This window comes from Emydura macquarii, unplaced genomic scaffold (assembly GCF_026122565.2).
Source record: "Emydura macquarii macquarii isolate MOO-44397 ecotype Brisbane River unplaced genomic scaffold, CSIRO-AGI_Emac_v2 contig_2897, whole genome shotgun sequence".
NCBI classification, from domain to species: Eukaryota; Metazoa; Chordata; order Testudines; family Chelidae; genus Emydura; species Emydura macquarii.
In genome coordinates this window covers 42,671,479-42,696,598 of record NW_027133034.1, presented here as the reverse complement: position 1 = coordinate 42,696,598, position 25,120 = coordinate 42,671,479, and the positions used below count along the sequence as shown (strand labels likewise).

The following is a 25,120-nucleotide window of genomic DNA, read 5'->3' as shown; positions in this document are numbered from 1 at the left end:
TTCAGAGCTCAGGAAGATAGTCTAGACAGGAGCATAATGCTGCTTCAGTGGAAAGGGGAAGTGGTCATTTTTTAAAATTACCATCTCCTTCCCATAAAAATTACTACTGACCTAAAAAAGTAACCAAATATTTCACTAATACACTGATTTTACATAGTTAAAATTTTACAAAGCTAAAACCTGCTTTTTAAAAAGATGTTGTGTTAATTGTATTTAGGATTATTAATCTGCCAGTCTTTCAGGTTGACACTTCTGAAAAGCATTTTCTTCAGCTGACCATCAAGTTGCAACACACAAGGAAGACCAGAAGAGATCTTAAAACTATAGTGGCAGTGGGTGAACTTATGTTCTCCATTCCCATAACAATGATTGTCATAAAATATTTATGTGGTGCCATTTTATGATCCCATTACAATTTTTGTCATAAGAGTAGAGTGGCAGAATTCTAATACTTTATACATTTGGTCAATTACATAGGAGTGTGCTATATGGCTTTGACCTTTTCAGTGTTCTGTGAGTTGATTGGGTGCTCTCTGCTGTTCTCTCTTGCTTAAAACCCACTACCCTGTTGGAAAGCAGGAGAATGGCTAGCCAATTAAAGTAGGGAATATTGAAAAGGTCAAAATAATACAAAACACTTTCATACCTGGAATATATTAGATGTTTTTAAGATGTTGTAGCAATCTGATAAAGGTGAGAATGGGGGCAAAGAACAATATTAAACTGCATTTTATTCCAACCTATAAACCAATTAGATTTTTTGTAGAACTTTTATTATTGCAATATATGAGGACACCCTGTGGACATCTGGCTTCCAAAAGTGGTGAGTGCACTTTAGAGGTGATCAAAATGTGTTTTGAAATCTTGTCCCCAATGAAGTCAATAGCAAGACTTCCACTGGCTTCTGTGGGGTGAGAATTTTACTCCTGATCTCTAGACAGAGACCGTTCCTGCCAGCTGCCATCACTTCTGCTTCAGAGACAGATTTATGGAGCAAAGAATATTACTTGAATGGGAAATAGGTAACCTAGCAAAGTTTTCTGGCCAACCAAATAGTTTTATATTTTAGGAGAAGTTATTAACTGATGCCTCAGTGACAAACTCTACCATGGCTTATATTCTGTAGATAGCCTCACTGAAGTCTGTAGGGTTTCCTGAGTTATAAATCGGGGTAGAGTATAACTTGAAAAATGCTATGATAATCAACTTTGTAGATATAGGCTGGCTTATAGCTAACAACGGATGTTCATTTCAGACGGTGAGATCATTGCAACAAAGGAGCTGGAATTCTGCTCTTTGTTACACTACGGTAAATCCTGAGTAACTGTCTTGACTTCTTTGAATTCAGAATATGCAAAATAGATTTGCACTTTGGATAAGAGATCTGTCTTGTGAGTTCAAGAGCAGCATTTTGCCCAGATGGTTGGTGTATAGTATCAACAGCTTGTCAGGCATTCAGAATCTTCTTTATTTTAATAAGACTTCATATAGTTATACAAATTCTGTAAAATAGATATCTAATAGGAGTACTGAAATCTATTAAAATATTTCACCAGACTTTCAAGATCCTGTATTTCAGACTAAACACTTACATTTAATTGCATTAAAGTTGAGCATATGATTAAGAAATTTGCCAAATAGATATGTACAGCTGAAGTTATCATTCCTTTGCTTCTATCGTACTTGAAAAAAGGCTTATATGAGAAAGTAGTTGTAGTGGGTTGTGGAGCCTGATTCAAGTTGATTTAAAACTGATGCAGATTGGCACAGATACTTTTATTTGCATTGTCTGGTGAATCAAATGGTTCTGAGAACAAACAAAATGGAACTTGCTTTAAATCAGTAAACCTGACTGGCTCCTAGAAAAATCAAAATCAGAAATATGTGACTTTTTATAACTCTGCTATGATGTGTGTTATCCAACATAACGATGGTTTCTGAAAATAAATACTAAAGACTTACTATTATGTGCTGCAAAAAGCTGTACAATGCTGAAAAACCCTCTTCAGATCTGAAATTAGTATTTTAATTGTGGATCAGCTTTAGGGGTTGTAACTCAAATCAATGTAATTTTAAATGGGGAATCATCATCGAACAGGTGTATTTCTAGAATAGCAGGAATTGGTTCTTGGCCTTACTCTATTTAACATTTTTCTTAATGACCTGTCAGAAATAATAAAACCATCACTGATCATTTTGGCACAAAAATTGGAGGAATGGCAAATAATGAAAAGGATACCTTTGTTTCAGTGAGTAGGTACAGCTAAATGTAAATGTATACAACTAGGAACAAAGAACATAAGCAAATACTTACAAGGTGAATCCGTAAAATCAGTGATTCTGAAAAAGACTTGGAAGTCATGATGGATAATCAGCTAAACATGAGCTCCCATTATGATGCTGTGGCCAAAAAGACTAACGCAATCCTTGCGTGTAGAATCGGGGGAATCTCAAGTGGGAGTAGAGGGGTTATTTTAGGCATTGGTATGACTGCAGCTGGAATACTTTGCCCAGTTCTGATGTTCACAACCTAAGAATAATGTTGAAAAATTGGAGAGGATTCAGGAAAGAGCCTGAAGAATGATCAAAGAATTAGAAAACATGCCTTATAGTGATTGATCTGAGTCTATCTATTTAGATAAAAAGAAGGTTAAGGGATGACTTAATTAGTCTATATAAGTACCTATGTGGGGAACACATATTTGAAAGTGGGACCTTCAATCTATCAAAGAAAAGTTTCTAGCACGATTCAATGGATGGAAGCTGAAGCTGGACAAATTCATGCAGGAAATAAATAGCAAAATTTTAATAGTGAGCGTATTTAACCATTGGAACAACTTATTAAAGGTCATAGTGGATTTCCATCACTGACCATTTTAAAATCAATACAGGATTTTTTTTGTAAAAGATGTGTTCTGTCAATTATTTTGGAGAAGTTCTATGGCTGGTGTCAAACAGGCGGTTCTGACTAGAGAATCACAACGGTTCTTTCTGTCTTTGGAATCTGTGAATCTTTGAAAGCTGTGCAAATTCACTCACCTCAGTTACAGGGACAGATTTAGGGGCAGGCGAATCAGGTGATTACCAGGGGGGAGGGGGGCATCCTCAGGGGGCACCAGGCTCAAGGTGCTGTTTTGTTGTTAGCTTTTCAAAGCTCAGGCTCATTAAAATATCTTTGATCAACAATGGCCGATGACAGACTGATGTTGCTTGCTATTTTATCACTTGAAAATGCTATTGACCAGTCTTTGGATCTATATGATGCTCTGCTTGAGTTTGCAAGGGCAAAGGCAAGAAAACTGACCTTTTGAACTAAAGCATTAGGGTTAACATTCTAAGGCTTTCACCTACTGTATCACTATTAATACTGGTCCACCCAGTGTTGGTGCACAGTTCAATTTCCTGATGTAACACATTTCATTTATTCTTAAAATTTAAAAAGTTTCTATATGTTTAAAGGAAACAATTTTTTTATTTGCTTATATATGTCATGAATAAATACAGATCCTAACATGCAAATGTATCATATGATGGGATAAATCATGCATGCAAATCATGCATCAAAGTAATGAAATAAGCTACAAATGCAATATAAAATAGGTTATTCAAAAGTTTAACAAATGGGATGAGGGGCGTAAAAGATGCTCCTTGCCTGGGGTGACGTTTGGTCTTATATATCACAGGAGCCCTTCAGTGTTGTTCTAACAGCAACACCATCTGGCTACCAGATTTTGCCATTGTGGTAGAGCTCAATTGTTAAAGAATGATTGTGTCATGGTCGGGATAAACTGTCTGATTGCAAAGTGACTTTCTGCTACAAAGATAATTAGACATAGAAGGTAAAGCTTCCTTTTTCAGAGGGATTTGGAAATACAACAAACAATTTTTGTCCTCAACATAGGTAGGAAAACTCTATTTACATAACTTATCTTTTCCCACCAAATTTAATGTTTTTGTTCCATAAATTGTTCCTTTGGCTAGAAAACTCACTTTCTGAAAATATGTTGGTATTGCATACAAATACCATTGTGACAACATTTATCCTAGATCTGGACACTTTGTAAGAAAAAGGATTTATGAAGTCTTGTGCTATATCTACCTTTCCTGGATATGCATATAAATACTTCTTTTAAAACCAGTGGTCTAAGAAGGATTTAGAATTTTTAATAGGACAATGAGTTTAAACCTGCCCCAAATCTTAGCCTCACAGAAATAAATGTTTTCTTTTCAAGTGTGGCACTGTTTGTTTTTACTTTTTAAAACAATTTGCTTACACTATTGCATTTTCTGGTTGTCCAGAATAGGATACGAGGTACCAAGGTATCTTCATGATATTTCTTGTCCCCTCAGATCCAAAATATAGAGATTGGCCCTTGCTGCAAAATCCAGTATTTGTTGGGATCAGGTAGAATCATAGAATCAGAGAGTTAGAAGGGACCATAAGGGTCATCTAGTATTACCCGCTGCCACGATGCAGGATTTGTTGTGTCTAAACCATCCAAGACAGATGTTTATCCATCCTTTTGACAACCTCCAGTGAAGACGCTTCCACAACTTCCTGAGGCAGTCTGTTCCATTGTCCTACTGTTCTTAAAGTTAGGAAGTTTTTCCTGAGATTTAATCTAAATCTGCTATGCTGTAGTTTTAAACCCATTGTCTCTTGTCCTGCCCATTGTGGCAAGAGAGAACAACTTTTCTACATCTTTTTTTATGGCAGCCTTTCAAGTATCTCATCCCCCTTAATATCCTCTTTTCCATACTAAACATATCCACTTCCTTCAACCTTTGCTAATATGGATTGCATTCCATATCTTTGCCATGCACCTCTGGATCCTTTCTAGTTTCTCTACATCCTTTCTATACATTGGTGACCAAAAATGGACACAGTACTCCAACTGAGGCCTAACCAGGACCGAGTAAAGCAGTAATATCATCTCCCCTGACTTGCATGCTATGCCTCTGTTAATGCAACCTAAAATTGCGTTTCCTTTTTTGTAGCAGCTTTGTAGTACTGACTCATATTGAGGTTGTGATCCACAACTCCCAGATCCTTCTCAGCAGTGCTGCTGCCAAAGTTATCCTCCATTCTGTATTTGTGCATTTTGTTTTTCTTCCTTAAGTGTAGCACTTTACATTAGTCTTTGTTGAATTACATTTTTATCTATAGCCCAGTTCGCTAATTTAGCAAGATCTCTCTGAATTTTAGCTCTGTCCTCCAAAGAATTGGCAACCCCCCCAGTTTTGTGTCATCTGCTAACTTGATCAGTATGCTCTCTATACCTACAGCCCTGTAATTAATAAAGATGTAAAACAACATCAGACCCAGAACAGATCCCTGTGGCCCTCACTTGAGACCTCCCTCCAATCCAACATCATTCCATTAATAATTACTTTTTGTTTGTAGTTGTTTAACCGATTATGTATCCATGTAATGATAGTTCTGTTGAACCTGTATTTCTCCATTTGATTCCAGATCATCTCTCCTAAAGAGAACTGGATATTTTGCAGAAAGTCAGATCCTTAGGATTCTTGTTGACCTTATTTAACCATATAAACTTCAGATAACATCTCAAGTTTCTGGATTTTTCGCAGAATATAACCCAGACATTCAACCACCCCAACTATTTTTTTCTTAGTCCTACTACTTAGTAGTAATAATACTTAATATTACTTATTTGTCCCCGCACATAAGAGAGAGAGGTAAGTATTATTACTTTCATTTTTCAAGGGAAACTGAAGTATGATTAATTGACTTTCTGAAGGCCAAACAGCAAATTGGTAGAGGATAACAACAAATAGATCTAAAAAATTTCTGCTTTTGACCCATGTCCTGTTCACATAACCAGTGTTGCTTGACCGCTAGGGCATTACTCTTGGGTAAATCATGGGGTAGCTTGCTGGGTCCCACCTCATCTACTGTCTCAGGGGGAAAAATGGTAGAATATTGTGGTCTCTAGAAATCAGAGGAACAAGAAGGGAATGCAGCAACAACTTGCTCCCTCCTACAGTTACTGTTGTTTCCACCTCACCTCTCCTCTGCCACCTCTCATCTCAGTCACAGTGAAGTTCTCCCCTTTTCTGACCACACAGTGCTCAACTCTGGATCAGAAGAAGAGGTGCTGCTGGTGGCTATGGAATTATCTTAAATGTCTCTGTCATAGTGCTGTGTACTGGAGAAAACACTTCCATCATTCTCATCACACCAGGCCGTATGCACTTTTTTCATCCTAGAGTTCCCCAAAGTCTCCCATTCCCCCGGTTATGATGTATAGTATATTATGGGATGTATTTTTGACCATTTTGTGAATTGCAAAACAAGTTGTGAATAGAGCTGGTTGGGAATTTTCAGCTAAACATTTTTGCACTGGAAAATATTGCTTCATCAGATAGATTTCTCAGGTGACGGATGGAATTTGGGAGGATGGGGGGAGCAGACAGACCAGTCAGTAGTCCAATGTATGGGCACTCATCTGGGATATGTGAGACTCAGGTTCAAGTCCCTGCTCTGAATCTATTTTGAGGTGGGTCTTTCTCATTTTCTTATGAAAAAATTCAGGTGGTTTATTTCTGTTCTGAAGGAGAATTAAAGCAAACCTTTTCCCCACTTTTCCTCCCCAACCCCGAACAAAGTTCTTCTTTTCATTGGACCATTCTACCTTCCTTCTCAGCTTGTCACCGATGAGTTCCAGGGACTCTAATGGTACTGTGCATGCCAGTGCTACCAAAGCAAAGACAGATTCTGGCTAGAGTTGCACAAATAACTGGGTTTTTTTAATCAGTTTATTGGTTGAACCTCTTTCACACCCATCCAAAAAATAAGAATTTTGAGTTGAACTGAGACAAAAAAACAACAAAACCTTTTTTTTTTTTTTTTTTGGTGTCCAGCCCCACATAAATGAAATATTTTCTTTGGTCTAAAACAAAGCATTTCACTTCCTTTTTTGCATTTTTAAAATCCTTTATTTAATAATATTGAAACAAAATTCAAACAATCATTCAATTTCAATAAAAATTCAGAATTTAGAAAATGTTAAAATGAAACATTGATTTTTTCTTAACATGAATTCATGAAACGTTTAGGTTGACTTGATTCTGAATGTTTCCCACACAAAAAATGTTTCAGAAAAAATTTAACCTGCACTAATGTATCTTTGACAGAAACAACCTCAAAGACGCATGCTATAACAGCCTTGGATCCTTTGCAGAGGCAAATTAGATTAGATTATAAAACCCCATACAGATAAGAGAGCACCATTTCATCTTGGTGCTCCCTGCATCTTCTTATTTTGAGTGCTTTTTGCATGATCTTCCTTGCACCCTTGAGTGCTTATTTGGAAATTTCATTATGACCATGTTTTCTTGGGCATAGCTTGCTGCGTCTCTCCTGCAGTTGAAATGTTTGGTACTTTTATCCCACTATTCCTTGAAATTACTGTGTAGATGCTACTAGTATATTTTTCTCTCTTTTTTTTTTTTTTTGACGGGAGAAGGGCCTGTATAGGTAGCACACACACTTTGAAAATTGCATCTCTTGATGTACTAACTGAACTTCATGCATAGTTATAATGTACTGCCTCTTTACCCATTAGAGAAAAATATAGATATAGAAGTTAGGAATGCTCCTGTGATGGCTTTGGCATAAAGCTGCCTCCTACATATTCTCTGTATCACACTTAAGAGACCCAACAACATACTCACTATGCCTGTGTGTGTGTTTGGAATTTGTTTCACAATAAGAAAGTTTTGTTTGTAAATGTTCTGGTTGATTCCTTCTGTAGTAAACAGGATACTGAAATATTCATATTTTCAAAGAAAAAGTAAGATATCAATCAGCTATTTATAGCTTGTCTTTAATTCAGTCTACTGCCACTGCTTTCTAATACAAAAATCTACAACTGTATTTTGTCAGATTTAGATCTCTCCCACAGATATTTTTCTTGTACTCTCTTCTGAAGTTTAGTTGATGGACAAATTAAATTTTAATGACTGTTTTGAAGGCATAAATTTTGGTGCTTACCTGAACTGTACTGAGGGCCTTACCCTCTGAGTTTCCAAAGTAGTTTGTGCATCAAAGATACTCGTTTGAAGCATAAAAACAGAGGGAAAGCAAACTTTTTCTACATGTTCAAAGGAAACTGTAGTAATCCATCGGTTACAGTGAAATGTTACCGACATCCTTCAGTTATCATGTACCCACTGAGAGTCAACTTGCCCTGCCCAGGTTTCTCTGCAATGTTGATTTGGAGTGAAGAATGATGGAGTGAAGAGTGATGTCAGAAACCAGCCTCTTATAACTGACCACCCCCCATCCTCCATGCATGTACCTCACTTTGATTTGCCATGCTGTTCATGGATCCTTCTGAACCAATATTGAGCAGGCCAGAGTCAATGTGCAGCCAGCCTTCACACCTGGCCCCAAACAAGAGGATTCCACATGCAGCTGTGGCCAAAGAAAATGTCACACATTGACTGCCCTCTGACCGGATTTGATGGTGATCTGGAGGTTTCACTTCACTGGTGAGGCTGCCTCAAATTGGCTTGGCAAGCTCTGCATTTGAGAAGAAGTTATCATGGTTTGGCTGTTAGAATGAAAAATTCTGGCAGCTAAAGAATGCAAAACAGATTGTATTAAATAGACCATATGGGAGGCTCCTGCTGTGACATGAACCTGAGTTTGTCATCTAGGTCAGTCTAACTACAACTGCTAGTCTGATTTTTCAAGTATTGTTCAAAACGAGTAAAGTTTTTGCTTCACTAAATTTATTGTATGGCAATCTTAATATTCCTGAGTTTTCAGAAGAGTTTAAAAAACACTTCTGTCAAATTAAACCCCAATTCTCTATTGTTCAATAGTACTAATCAGTATGGCTGACCCCAAGAGCCTGCCTGCAGCCCACAAACCTCACCCTAGCTTTGCACAACCTGGTTACCCTGTGCAAACTAACCTTAGTACCTTTTCAGCCCTGAATCTTCTCCCAAATCATCTTGCTGCAGCAACCAGTGTCTCTGACTGGACCCTTGCAGAGAAAATGTTACGATTTCTGTCTCTATAAGGACAGTAAATCACTGTAACCTGTCAATTTTCTAGAAGCACATATTTTATTGAATTTATGGAGCAGTGATCATTTATAATGAATGTGTAACAAGTTTACTAACAAAAGAGCATGGATTCAATGATACCAAATAAAAGGGTTAAAGGTAGAAATGGTTACAAATAAAATGAAAACCCACTTGAAACGCTAAACCTTAATCTAGCAAGATACAGTCTTTGTTCAATATATCTCTCACCCACAGTCTCCTTTCAAGCTTGGTCCCTTTGTCTCCTAAAGTGAAGGATAAACCAAAGGTTCTTTGCCCCTCTCTTGTATAGTCCAGTGAATCTTTAAAATGTATTCTTCTGAAAAGTACCCCCAGATAAAGTTCATTTGTTCATGCTGAGTGAAGGAGCCATGTGGTCTGGAAGATAAGGCTCCATGCTGGTTCCTCCTCATCCCCTTCCCTCCCCCCACTCCCCCACTGGTGATTGCTTCAATGCAAATTGATCTGTTCCTGCAACCTCTGATATGCAAATGAATAACCTATTGACTAATTGCACCTGGATGAAGGCATCAGCCTTTCCTTTGTTTGAGGAAAACCTGTTTACCATCTCCACAGGCTTGTCTGTTTGAACACATTTTACTCTGATATTTCCAGCCCAATTGCATAGTCCTTTGTGGATTTACTGTACATACACCACACAGAACACTAATGATGATCAGTATGTTGTTAGTTTTCCAATGATATCTTACACCTCACCTATTAGACATAGATTACAATATTAGTGAGTTGGGGTACACTGAACTGGTTTGGTCAGCTGAAATTCACTGGCATAGTGTTGCGGTTAGGATCACAAACATATCTTATAAAGTAAAAAGCACTCAGAGAGAGGTGGAGAAATGGACTTTTAAATTACATGTATGCCAGATGCTTAGCTGTAACTCAGTTGGTTACATCATCAGTGATTACACAGATGGATATACTGAGCCAGATACTCACATGGTATAAAACAGCATACCTCAGTCTTCCCCAAAGTCTATTCTGTCACCAACAGATTAAGTAGAGCTGAATATAGGCAATTATGAAATGTTAGTAGGTGAATATTTAAACAAATTAATTAAAATAAGTCTGTTAAAAAAACACCACTTATTCTCTCTCAGCCTCACCCTTAATTTCAAGGTGTAGGATATTGGTTTAATACGTTATATGGCATAACCTTTAAAAAAAATCCATTCACTGTAGTAATCTTTATTACTTGATCATATGCATTATCTTGTACAAAACATTGCTATTAAGGGTAATGGAATTTAGAGCAATTTAAGGTATTTATGGTATACAAAGCATCACACCAATAAGCATAGCACCATTGCATGCATAAGTCATGTTAACTCATCTGTCTTTAGTGATAAGGATACTTTTTCCACAGACAAAAGAGTAGTTCTTAAAAGAAATTTTAAACTAAATATACGTAACTTCTCAACAACTTCCATCTTAGATCTATGACAGAAGAGTTGTAAGTCAGACAGACTTTTAAAATATGTTTTAAATATAGGTTTTATCCCTAGGATATCTTTAAAAATAACTTTAGGAAAATGAAAACTAAAACAAGATAACACATGTCAATGGTCATAGGATGCATTTTACACGACACACTTTAATGAGATCTGCATTGTTTCGTTATTTCTCATTGGTCCACGAGACATTCTAGGAAAAATGTATAGGTCTTGAAAGCATTTGTAATAGTCTGCCAACTATTTTCTAGTTATGGCAGATCACAAGATTACACACCTTAACCATAAGTTATTATATGACCTTAGATGATAAATCATGGACTGTTACAGTTAGTCTGCAACTGAAATCCTATCCCCATGGAAGTCAATGGCAAAAATCACATTGACTTCAGTCTCTGGATTTCACTCTTTTGAGTGTAGGCTGTAAACCACAGACCCAGAGCTTATAGTTGTGCTGGAAGGAGAGAGGGGCCACTGTACCATCCTGAAAAGATAAGTGGAACATGAAGAGTTCGCAAGGGGCCAGAACATTACAAACTAGTCTCTTCCACTTACACCTTGTTATACTCAGGGCCAGACTCAGTCTGCCACTAAAGCTATTATTTAAAAAGATTTCATTCCCATGATGACTTCATATGATATAAAAGACAACTCTCTAGTTGAGCCAGAGTTGTGAGTTAATAGCAACTAAAATTGAGACATACAAGAGAGAAAGTATGTTTGATGAAGGAGGACAGTGGGAATAACCTAGACTGGGGACGAATTCTTTTCTTCAGTAAAGTTTTTGCTGAATTAACTTAATACTTTCAGATACAAAGTGTCTGAGTATTTTTGTGTGCAAATAATTTATTTCATCTTCTTCTTCTCGGAATTTTGCACTCAAACTTTCTTAAAACTAACCTGTATATTGCATATAATATATGTTAAAGTCATAGTAGGCTTTTGTACCCACCTCAGCTCTATCCCATCATTATCAATGGATCCAAGTTGTTTGTTCTGCACTTTCAAACAAAGAATCACACACGAACATAGAAATTGGTCCTTTTTTTTGGTCACCACTCCTCCGCACCCAGAGTTGGTTGTTCAATAAACCCATTTGAATTCTTCTGTATGAAACGCCATCCTCTCTTTTTCATTCTGTTTCATTGTTTATATCCCATTTGCCTGTTGCTTATCACTTGAGGCTTGATTCTGCAACCCATCGGTGCATGAAACTCTTATTGATGTTGCCCTAGCACTGTAATAAGTGTGAGTGAAACAGAAGAAAAAAGTTTCAACTAGATTATTTTATTATATGAATATTATTTACTTCTCAGTAAATAATACAGTAAATTCTAAAATAATACATACTTAATCTGAAATAAGAAAGTAGATGGCACAGAATAGTTTAAAGCAATCCAAATAAAAATGAACCCCCTTTTAATATACTTTTTAAAAGAAGTAATTAATGCTTCCTTTGTTAATGCTAAATAATAGATTCAACATCAGTCCTGGGTTGGGAACTTAGGTTTCTTCATGAATTTTGAACTGTTTATGTAGGAACAGATACAGTCTAAATCATAGAAATAATTTTATCTCTTTAGAAACATTGCAGGAATCTGTTGACTGTTTTCAAATACTGATACAGAGACTTTAATTCCCTTTCTCTCCCCATACACACTTCTAGGCTACAATATTGCTGTTCACTTTGGGCCTGATTTAAAATGCTTTAAAGTCAATGAAAGTTTGTCTGTTGACTTCAGTGATCTTTGGATCAGGCTCATAATTTGTAAGACCCAGAAAAGTCCATTTAAAAAATTTAAATCACACAAAATACTGTTGCCAAGCTTTTATACAGGAGATTCTGATGAGCAACTCTTCCTTATTCTCCAATCTTTGCACTGGCAACTAGTTATTATATTGATAAATTCTTATTTATGACTTACCAGGCTATATATAGCATATATATGTTCTTCTTTTCTTGCTTACTAGCTTATTCCCAATTATCCTTCTCAGAGGAGATCTTCTGACAACGGCTTGTTAATGATATATGCTATTTACCCGGCTATGGTCATTAAAAGTGACAAGTATGGGGAAGATTTTATCTTTCACAAGAAAAGACAGATACGTTTAAAATTAGATTTTGGGATGGGACTAGTAAGGGATGCTGATAAAATGGAGTCAAAAAGGGAGAGAATTATAATACATTCAATATCTGAAATGAAACTTGTGTTTTAATACACTAGTGCGTGGCACTTTGCTCCTTATCTCTGCTTGAAATGATTTGTTACATTTTCTTTTGATGTCATTCTGATGCTTTTTCTGATATACTTCCATTGACAACGTGCTGAGTGTGACGTTCCATAAGACCTCATGCATTTTTTTATTGAAGACTTTTAGGATATTTTAAGATTTCTTCCATTTGAGGTAGTACAGCACTTGTTCCATAGCAGTTTTGATCCAAGATTCCCAAAACACATCAGTCTTGTCAATTTATTAAGTACCAACTCCCACATGAACTACGAAAGTGAAACCAATTAGTATGTGTGTGTTACAGGTTCCCCTCTGTGCCAATATGCAAAGGATATGAAATATTACAGCTCTCAGCTACAGAGATATGCTTCTTTAGCTCAAGCTGTAGCAGCTCATGCGTTTAGTTCTGGAGGTCCCCTGTTCAAACACACAGTGTGTTGGGCAAGATTGTGTCCATCCCATAAGTATTTTATTCAAGAAAATAAGAGGAATTCAAGGGGACTTGCCCAAACGTCTACAACAAGGTAGAGACAGTAACCATGGCTTCCAGACCTGCTCTGGTCATGAGCCCCACTCCCACGCGTGTCTTCATATATGTATTAACTAGATAGCAAAGTGGAGGCAAGCAATCAAGAGATTAGAAGAAAAGTGCATAAATATATCCTCTCTTTCATCTGTCTAATCAAGTTATCCATGTGAAGTCAATCAAAGGAATGCCTGAGCATCTCACAAATAGTAATGCATTTTTCCACAAATATCTTGTAAGGTAGGCAGTCATTAAAATCTCCCTTGGTAGACATGTTGGGTCTCTTTTGTGTTACAACCCCTTTGCAAATGCCCAAGAGAGAATTCTCCTATTGTTGGGGAATTCTCTGTTGGGCATTACAGGCAGTTCCAGGTCTAGGCCTCTCCTGCCTCTTGCTGGTGGAAGGGTACAGTAGGATAGGGAGTCAATATTTTAAAGCCAAGGAAGGTGAGGCAGATTGTTGGGTCCATTAAGGATACCTATTTCAGTGATGCAAGTTACATCTGCTTGGCAACAGACCATAAGTGGTGTTGGATCCAAAACCGGTCCTCAGGATCAGGGATCTACAACCAGCTCCCTGATGTATTCCTTTCAGTCCCGTAGAACTCTGATGCAGGAATGACTCTGGCTCATTAAAGTAACAAGAAAGAAAAACCTTGAATGGTTGAATAGTCACTTCTATCACCCAAAAAATAATGACAAGTTTTGAGAAGCTTTGTAGCATTTAGTTCTCAAAAAAAAAAAAGAAAAAAGAGGAAGTAACAGTGGAATAAAAGTAAAGAGCGAAACCATTAAAAAGGAAGAGTGGGCACTGAGAGGGTTGTGAGCAGTTTCAATGCCCTGATTATGCCTCCTGTACTGTAGCATTCTGAGTCTCTAAAGATTTGAACTCAAGGCTCCCAGTTTTCCTGAGCTTGCCTTTTTTTTTGCCACTGTTACTGGACCTTAGCTCACATACAACAAAGAGAGGCAAAACGGTTATCCACTAGCCAGGTTATTTATTAGACATGTGAAAATCATTGTTACTGCCAGACATGAAGACATTGGGCAATCTCTTGCCAAACTTGCCAATTTGATAAGCCAATCTATTTACAAAAAACAGCAAACATATATAGCCTTTTCTTTTAGAAAAGCAATAGATATTATTGAATATCAGCCAAACTATTAATGAAGGAGTGTTATCAGTTATCCTGCTGCAGGGCATAAACTGATCACTAGCAAGGGGGTAGAGAAGAAATTTCCTCTAATTGTGTAGACCTGGAGGGGTTTATGTAGTGTTTTGTGCCTTCCTCTGAATCATTCTACATTTGCCATTATAGAGACAAATAATTCTTTGTTCTCTTTAAAATGTGTAGGATACTTTTAATGATTCTTATGCAGACTTATGATAAGATACTGACAGCTGAAGAATCTTTTCCAGATTGATTGGAGTACTTATTATAACCTGGCAAATAGAAAGAAAAATGAGTGTCTAATTCATGTATCTATATGAAATTGGTAAAAGCATCCAGTCAGCACAAACATTTGGGCTTCACATCTGATTGGAGTGGAGTGCTTTCCATCTGCCATGTACCTTTAATATAAAATGAGAGACAAGTGACTTGTAAATAATATTGACTGACAGTTCTCGGTAATGAAGAAACAGATTTCCTCTATCATACACCTATGAAAAGATATACAGTGAAAAGCAGGGACAGACTCATTTATAAACTTGACAGGAATTTCACTGACCAGCTTGGCTACATGTAAAAAAAGCTAAATTGCTATATAAGGCTCTTATATAAGAATAACCAAACTTTTGATCACATTGTACATACCATTTTCATTTCTATAAAGCAGGCATCTAGATAACCCATGTTTCTTTTTCTCACATTAATAAGAATTTCAAAATTTTGTTGGTATTCATAAGTTCTAGAAATATTGTTGACTATTGATTAACATGCCAGAGGGTGACTGATTCATTGTGTTAGAAAGATAATAAATAATTGTAAGAAAGATAAGCGTTTCTAAAGAAGAGCCTTGCCATACTTCTCAGTACAGCTTCTTTCCTTCTTATTCCTGAATCATTTAGTTTTGTAGAATAGGTAAGTATAACCCAGTTTTATTAACAGACCAATACTTTCAAATAATGGGTTTCTTTGAAATGTGTTGGACACCGTGAACAACGGAAATGGACAACACAGGTTTTCCAATTAAAGTCTATTATTTGTAGATAGTACAGTCAAAATCCAAAGGGCATTCTATGCAAGAATCTTGACCTCGACCTTGCTGATTACTTTTATAGAAATGGAAAGTTGAACATGATTTTCAGAAATGCAGTACATAAGGTTTTCCTGTAACTCCTTAAATTATGGCTTCATATATAAATTTTCTATTCACATTTGTGAAAATAGCTAATGTTTAAGAACTTGCTAATAAGTTGGCTTAAAAGGCACTATTAGTAAAAAGACTATAACCAGGATGCTATGACAAGTTATTCTAAAACATAAGATTTAGATATTGTTAAAGCAGTGGAAAGATTTAGACGCAGCTATGCTATTTAATAACTTCATAAAGAATATTGTAAAAAGGAATTATCAGAACAATGCTTTTATGGAGTATGCTATGACAAGCATTTATAGTGTTCACATGGAATGTCTTCCATTTTGAAAGATTATGTCGATTAGAGTGAATTCCTCAATACTTATAGTGGAAGATATGGCTGGAACACATAATAGCTCCAAAAATGGAGAAGAGGTTTTAGGCTAGGATTTTCAAGGACCCTAGGGGAATTAGGCACCCAGCTTCCCTTAAAGTTCAGTTGGATTTCTATAACTCCTTTTGAAAATTACCAACCTTAAATATAACCACTGTGTTTACTGTTCTTAAAGTGGGAAACTTTGGCATAGACAACTAATTTTATTTGAGGGGTCTAGAGTTAAATAATCTGTTGGAGATAAACTTTTGAGTAGTTTTGTATCATGACTAATTTTAACCACTTCTAAGAAAGTGAATTAAGTGAACTCCTATTCCAAACTCTTTCCTTAATTAATGCATTCCTATTTTGGGGCGGTGAGGGGAAGGTGCCTATAGCCCCTCCAAGGTCCCAGTTGTTTTATACCCATGTGACACTCTTTGGAGCACTCAGGACTGTGAGTCACCTGGTTACCACATGGCTCCTGTGTCAGGGAGTCTTGCTGGTACTAGCTGGGTGTTAGCAACCATCAGCCTGTCAGCCACTCAAGCACTCTCCACTGGACAACACCAGGTGTGTCTTTCCTTGCAGGTTGACAACAGATGTACACGCACACCCTTCAAAGTGTTCCCCACAGAAATCCCAGATCCTCTGGTCCCAAAGGAACAGTGTACCCCAGTTTACTAGTTTTACCTTAGTCCCCCGTTCCTGTATTACGCACAGCACTAATGTATATAAAATCATTGTTTAAAAACCATGAAGTTTGTTAAGAGACAATGTACTTACCTGTCTCATTTATAAACCTCAAAGCATACTTAAAGCAGGGAAATGAACAGTAAAGCACATCACACATCTTACACTGCCCACATAATAAACACGTTTTTCATATCCAGTAAAAAGAAGTGCATTTTACATTACACCAAAACAGTCTTTCTGACACAGGATCCAGCTATTAATAGCCCAGAGCCCAGGTGCTGGGCTGCGGAGCACTGCACCACTGTCTTACAGGTGGCTTTGAAGACCAGCCTAGAGAGAGAGATCCTCCAGTGGTACAGAGTTGAACAACTCATATATCACTTGCATCTAGATCATGGACAAAGTAGTGGAGACACAACTTTGGTGTCTCCATGTCCTGCTGATCACTTGCTGCTGTATTAGCCTCTTGAGGCTGTTGGCCACTGCACAAATTACAGCAGCCTTTAGACGCTCTGGTGTGATACACAAGTAGCTTATGCTCAGGGGTTCACAAATGGGTTTCCTCATTATGGAAAAATGATCATTTCTAAATGTGATCCAAATTACCCTTAAAGAGCCATAACTATGTTCCTTGTACTGGATCTCCAAAAATCCATAGACACTGGAGCTTAAAAATTCTCTCTTCTTAGCTGTTACTTATAGACACTTCACGTTGTTTCTAAGGAGCAACCTGCTTTTATGCAGACTCAAGGGTATGTCTACACTGCAGCTGAGGCAGGTAGGCAGACTCACACTAATGGGGTTTTAGCTAGATCACTAAAAATAGTAAAATAAATGTTGAGACTTGGAGTCTCAAGGCCACCCAACCCTCCCCAACGTGGGTGGCTAACCTGAGTTTCTGTGGGAACAGGGCTGGAGGACTACTGAACTTGGGACCTGCTATATGCCCCTTTGCCCCATCTACACTACAAACTGATACAGGTATGGGATCCTGCCACAGCCCGAGGCATGTTCATATCCACTCCCCTCAAGCATGCTATTGTTTTTGCCATGTACATGCCTTGAAACCTGTGCTTCTGTGGTTTAAGATGTGGACAGTAGGGAAGTTCTGCCCATAGATTCATGTTACCAGTCTAAAGAAAGCTTTATTATTATGCACCTCAAAGCTTGTGGGGTACCTACCTACCTCCAAGGGTATGCCCATGGGACTCAGAGAGTTTTCTAGAGAATATAGCTCAGTGGGAGCACTCCTGATTTCACTGGGATTACTACTGGAATAGGGTAGCATATATATGACAGAATCAGTCCCTAAATTATAATTTGGCACTTTGGCAAATGCTATATGCCCTATGTCATCTTCAAGATAAAGAAAGAATCTACATAACTACCATAGAAAATAATGTATATCTTAGACAAAAATCTACTCTTAGATGAATGATTCAAACCACTGCTTATCTTGACAATTCCATCATGGTGCATGCTTGCACATGTGTCAGTTTATTTGTTGGACCAAGTTGTGAATAATTAGCAACTAAACTACAATATACTTTCATATCTGCTATACAGAACAATATAAAGTTGTCTTTTCCACTTTCTACATTGTCTGTACTAAGCCACATTGCATCCTCAATAAAAGCCGATTCTTGCTCTTGTGCAGAGATGTGGATCCCTTCAAAAGTCATTGGATGTGTTTTCTCCTGGTATGCAGCAAAAGAAAGTGAACTTCTGTTCCTGCTCTGAGGCTTGGGGAAGGAGAAATGTTCCTTCTCTGATTCCCAAAGAGGGCCCCTGCCAATAGACCAGTTACAGGAATGGGGTTTCCTTTCTAGATCTAGATTTCATATTATTTTACATCTATTAATTACTTTTCTGGATGTTACTATAGAGAAGAAATTAATTCTTGCCTTGATGAGCTTGTATTTTCCAAGTTTAAGGCTTTTGTGCCATCACTAAGTTTAAGATAAAGTGACAAATTCTTGACTGATTTTTTTTTTAATTTGTCAGAAAGCTTAATAATATGTGCAAATCTGAGAATACAGGAACCTTCCTTTTATTAATAAAACATCATCCACAAGTTTCTTTCTGCTTTGAAAATTCCTGAATGTAATAGTCACTGTATTGAGCATCTCTGCAATAAATTATTTTTAGCAAACCCAGCAATGCAACTGTGCTTTATCTGTCTGGTATAGCTAGTGAAATATTTTGAACTGAATCAGATTTAATATGGTGTATCCTTTAATTCTGTTGTATGCAAATACACTTTCTTACTAAGAGACACAATACAATTGCTTTCAGAAAGACTAGTCTGTTCATTCACATACATGCAAGCAATGCTATCCCTAGAATATCCTTTTCCTATTTCAACATTCACTTGTAAAGAGTATTCAGGGAACAAGTGTTTAAATTTTACATACAAAGGAGAGTTTATCCCTGATGCATATGTCATGCAGCATCAGGAAATAATTCCATAAGAGAACAAGATTGGCTTGCACAGTGCATCTTAGAAATAGCAGCAACAATTAGCTACACCAAATGAAGTAAAAAAAAAAAGATACATGGGATTATTACTCACAATGTGCATATGAATGGACTGATAGTGGTGAAAACCATTACAGAAGAGCTCTCCCAAAGACTAATTAGTGAAGACTGATAAACGAAGACTTATTAATTCACAATAGTTATTTCATGTTTTATTAATAAAGGCAAAACCCTTATTCATGCTGGCATACCTCTTCACAGGAGGAGTCCTGTTGATCTTATTGGAATTACTTATTTGAGTAATAGCCACTGGCAGACTGAAGATGTGCCGAAGTGTGTCCACTTTTTTTCAAGAATAGTCCACTGTTTAACCAAAACCTAGTTCCTTGTAATTATTCACTAACAAGGGCAGTCCATATTAGCCCAAGAGTTTAGCCCAAACTCTTAATGAAACATGACTAGTCTAACTGGCACCTCCATCCATCCTAAATGTTTATGTGGCCCTCTCACCATAGTATCTGAGGGCCAGCCAATGTTCACATTTCCCCTGTAAGATAAGAAAATGCTATTATCCCCCATTTACAGATAGAGAACTAAGGCACAGAGAGACTAAATATCTTTAAAAATCTGGTTGGTCCTTAGAGACCTACATATGCAGATAGACACCTACTATAATTTTCAAAAAAACCCAATTTCAGTGGGAGTTGTGGAATTTTTAAAAGCAGCTAGGTACCTAACTCCCATTGAAATAATCTGGTTTTGAAAGTTGCATAGATATCTACATAGCTTTATGAATATGGCCCTAAATGCCTTTTCTGAGACCAAAGGAAGTTTGTGACACAGCTGGGAATCGAACTCTTATCTCCCAGGGCCTGGGCTTCTCTCCATCTTCTCTTTCCCTCCCTGTCTTTCTTTGGTTTCTAAGTATATTGACTAGGTAAAGTAAATCAGTATAGTGCTATCACTAGGTGCCAATAGATAAGGCTTGGAGCACTGGGTCCCATGCCTTTAAAGCCTGTTGTTCTTTTTTTTTTTTTTAAATCTGACATGCCCTCTCCTCTTGTCACTCTGCACCTTAGCCAAAAGCTTGAAGTGTCCTACTGAAGACTTGTTTTGGTAACTCTCACTGACATCTTTCAATTTTTGACAGTCATACAGCATGACTGGCAAATTGATAAACATCTGTGTTAAAGATCCATAGCTCTATATACATACTAAAGGTCCATATTAGTACCAGATTGCCTCCTCAGAACAGTATAAAAGTAGAGTAAATTTACCACTGTGTGATAAGACTTTGTTTTACAGTGATTTGATTTAATACAATTTGATACATTTGAACAGCTTATGTTCACTTTTTAAAGTTGAAAGGAATGAAGTTATGTTACAACCATATGTGTTTTGTTTTGTACAATGTATTTTTTTCTTCTCTCCAGGAAAGTCTACAGTTACTTTCTTATGAGTCTTCTGCCTTGTTCTGGATGCAAAATTAGATCTTACAGTCACAAGGGAATAGCCTGGCCCTGAAAGATCTAACCATCGTTTTCTGCCTTCTCTGAGCCTGCAGGTTTTACAGACACTCCCTGCAGCAGAGCAGAAACTGAAATCAAACCAGGTTGTTTTTATTCCTACTATTTGGCTATTGGTTTCTAAGCTTTAGTGGGCTCTTATTTGGACTCAGACTTCAAAAAGCTACCTGGGAATTCTACAGAGGTAATTACCTGCATGAGGTTGAGTACAACACATCTGAGCTGGCCTCTTGGGCAGCTGTACCACACAAAAAGTCAAAAGAACAAGCAAGCCAGCAAAAAAGGATGGAAGAACACCTGAGAATACTGCCCCTGGCTCCATGCCCTGCTACAGGACATCAAGCCCCACTGATTGACAACCCATATCTAATTCTTGCTGCAAGCTGCCAGACCCCTCTGTTTCTGCCCCCTCGTCCAGCACCCTATTGTGGAGGAATGAGAGGGAGAGCAACCACATGTGGAAGGTAATGGGCCTGTTGGCCTACCTTTACTTCTGCCCGTCTTTTGTCTCTACTCCTTTTTATGTAGGTATGGACAATCCCTTATAAAACCTAGTCTTGAGAGGAAAATATATGCTTCAGGTGTTTTAATTTATTATTTAATAAGTTTTAACATCATATGTTGTTTCATCTAAACTTTAAGAAATTGCAGAAAAGACAATTAAGGATCACACGTTCACATTTATCTTTAAATTCTAGATTGACTAATTGAATGTAAATTTACTATATTTCTAGTCTGTTCTTTAGTTAAGCAACCCAAAAAGTGAACAAAGTCATGAGGAGAATAAATTAGTTGGCTAATCAAAAACACTTTAGAAATGTTTACAATTTATCCTAATTTCATACCAACAACCAAAACCCAAAGTATTTTTTTTAACTGCTACAATCAATTGTTTAGGGAATAAATCAGGCACCTAATGGTCATGGTTTTAAGGCTTAACCTGTTAAACTAAGTGCTTTTTTTTAATCTTTTGTAAATCAACTATTTTTTAGTTGAGGAAATTGAACTTGCAGTTGAATTCCTGGTAAAATTCAGTAGTAATTTTAAAATAATCCCTGAATGGTTTTGTTCTGAGTAATAAAGGCATGGGCACCCCCTGCCCTCCCCAACTAAAATTGAAAGGTGGACTGGATTAAGGGTTTGTCTTGCTGCAGTATGGTTGCTTTCCATTACAACGCAATGGCAACCCGTAATGTGTTCATAGAAAGGAAAAACAGTATCCTATGTCTAGACAGTGAATAGCCAATGGATTGACACACTGAGTTGGAGAGAAAACTTCCAGAATGAGAATTTAGAGGCATTCAGAAATGCTAGTTAGAACAGGGGAACAAGTGGCAAGGTAGATCTTCAAATCATCATTGGAAGGATGATAAAACTGTGTGGATCAATGAGGCTATCAAAGGGGAATAGTCCATATTTTCAAACCCAGGAAATCCTATACAAACTTCATGCTTTGGTTAGTCCTTGACTCAGTAGTCCCCAAACGTTTCAGGTTGCACCGCCACACCTTTGCCCTGTCCATGCCCCTCAGGGAGCCAGGGGCCAGGGCACTCTGGATCAGGACCGAGGGACCAAGGCTGGAGATGGGCTCAGGGCTGGGAGCAGGGCCAGAAGTGAAACCGTGTCTGGGCTATGGTCGGAGCTTCGGGGCTAAGGTTCCGGTCATGAACAGAGCTGCAGTCAGGTGTGGAGCATGGCCAGGCTGGGTGCCAGGGGCCAAGCCCACAGCTGCAACTGGGGGCAAGTCTGGGGCCAGGAGGAGGGCCAAGGCTGTAAGCGGAACTGCAGCTGGGGATGGGACTGTGGTCGATCTGGGAGCCAGGGCTCAAGGCCTTGGCAAAGCTGGGGGCAGAGCGGTGCTCCCTCCCCGCTGCCCATGGGATCTGGCTTGGACCCTGCGATGCCCCCATGAACGTTTCTCCCCTAGGGAGGCCCAACCCCGCAGTTTGGGGTCCTTTGCTTTAACTAGAGGCAAAGTTAGTTGAAATTGCAATTATGAAGTTTGGGCTACTACCATTTTGCTTTAAAAAAACCTGCAAAAAAACCCCACAACAGTACCACTTATCTTCCCCACATTCTTATTAAGAATAAGAAGATAAATAACACAATGAATAAACCACAGCATTTTAGATTCCATCCCCTTCACATTGAAACCATCCACATCTTATTTCATCTTATATTTTTTAAAATACAAGATACTGGAGTAATCCACATAGAACGCTTTTGACTTCATGTTGTGCCCATGATGTGGCTCCAGGATCAAATCAAAAGAAAGAGGAAGGAGGTAAAAGACTAGAAAATATAATGTAAAGGTTGGAATCATAGTATTACTCTAATCCCATGAACTCCATGTAGCTAAGGCATTATAAAATAAATGTGATGCATTCAAATAGTCCAAAAAAAAAAAAAAGTCTGTCAAAATTCATTTCAGTCCTTATTGCCCCATAACATGAAACTCAGTATAATATGACAGGACTTCTCCCCAGCTTGCTAACTGCTCACTGCCACTCCCAGCCTTTTAGGCAGTTTTAGTATCCAACCTTAAACAAACCAGCCAATTCTTCAGCTCACGCTTTACATGTTAGACTCTCACTGCCTCTCTTCCCAGAGGACTCTATTACTCTTGTTTCCAGGCCCTCTCTCAAAACTGGCTCCCTCTCTCACCCTTATAACCCCAGGTGCAGCCTTGCCCCCTTACCTCACCCACCCGGGAACACCTGTTCTGACATGGGGGGCCAGCAACCCTGTGACAGCTGCTCTTTACCATAGAAGTAAGTCTATTTGAACAGAGTCTATGCAAATGGAAATGTTCAGGACCACATCTGATTATGTTCCTCCTTTAACTGGGCCTGTGGTGCTGCAGCTGACAAGCTGGCTATGTGGTGGAGAAGTGGAGCGTTTATGCAACCACATAGATAACAAAGGACTAAGAACATCCAAAGTGTGTTCATGTTTGAGGCAGTAGACAGGAGAGCCATGATCCACAACTTTAACATAAAGAAGAATGATTCCCCCTCGCCTCCCCTCCCCCCCCAGTCTGAGGACAAACATTAAACATTTTAATTCACTTCACCCTCCTTTTAACATTGATACACTTGGACGCTTCCATTATTACTTTATATAATGATGCACAGTCACATGAGTGTTTTAATACACAGACTGTTTCCAAACTGCACCCCTTTAAAGAAATTGACCATGTATTTTCCATAATTTATAAAATGACTGACTTGTTTATTTGTAATAACTCCTCTGGAAGCCTGGACTATAATATTGTCCTTAGTAATATGTACTTTCCCCAGCCCATGTACTTTGTGCATACCAGTCTTTTATAGCTTCCTGGGAAGCTGGCAGGTATTTTAGTCAAACATTGGTCATATAAGCCATTTGTTTTGAAAAGCCCACGTGTAAAGAATTACACTTTTCCTTTATTGTATCTACAAAGTTTGTTCAAATTTTGAGTTTACATCTCAAACAATAAGCTCTGAACCAGTTCCCATTTAAATCCACAGATCATAGTTGACATCAGTGAGAGTTGGATCAATCCTAAGCACTGAAGCATGCATAGTAATCCTACTTCAAGGCCCTATATAGATAGGCAGCTAGTGTGCTGAGACCACTGCCTAGCATACTGAACAATATCATCTCATTGTTTCCTTCTGCTCTCCAATCTGTCTGTCTAGCCACCTGTTGTTCCTTGTCTCACACTTAGCTTTTAAGCTCTTTGGGGCAGGATCCATCTTTATATTCTGTGTTTGTTTGTACAGTGCCTAGAACAACGGGGTCCTATTCCATGACTAGGGCATCTAGAAGTTAATGCAAGGCAAATAATAATTAATAATTGTTAGATATTATGCTAATTTCTTCAGTCTCCAAAAGCTGATGTCATGATTAGAATACTTGTATTTGTAAGTGGCATTAGCTCTGACTCTGAGTTTCATATTTTCTGGATTTATTTTTGTTTCATCCAGTGGTTCTCAAACTGTATACCTTGGACGACAAATTGTCCTGTGATCCTGGTATTCCACAAAAATGAAACATTTTGAGAACCAAGTAGTGAGAAGATAGCCAATGGGGGCATCACTTTCTTTTTGAGGAGGCAGAATAAAAAAGTCTATTCTATTGTAAATGGGAATATGTAATAAGTCATATACAGAGATGCCTCTGTAGTTGTTATGATTATATTTTACAGACAAGAAGGGAAAAAAAGACTGTGAAACTGTATTTTCTTCTTACAGTTCACTCTGAATCACCAGCATGATCATACCAAACACCCTAATTCACAAGCAAGGACCAAATTGTGCACTGAGGCTGTCTCTACACTGACGGCGGCAAAGTTGCCGTCATCAGATTGACTTATCTGGATCGACTGAGCGGTCAGTGAAGACCCGCGCAGTCGAGCCAGAAGTCAACGTACTAAAACCACTCTTCAAGTGGCGTAGTG

General features: G+C 37.9%; 1 long non-coding RNA gene across 1 annotated transcript in view; it reads left to right on the top strand.

Annotated features, from left to right (window-relative positions):
• Window positions 1-21,240, top strand: part of LOC137166923 (uncharacterized) — a 150,120-nt gene extending 128,880 nt beyond the window's left edge. The window contains exon 3 of the long non-coding RNA XR_010923877.1: window positions 20,587-21,240. This is a non-coding gene — a long non-coding RNA (uncharacterized lncRNA). The remainder of the gene's footprint in view (window positions 1-20,586) is intronic.
• The last annotated feature ends 3,880 nt before the right edge of the window (window positions 21,241-25,120 follow it).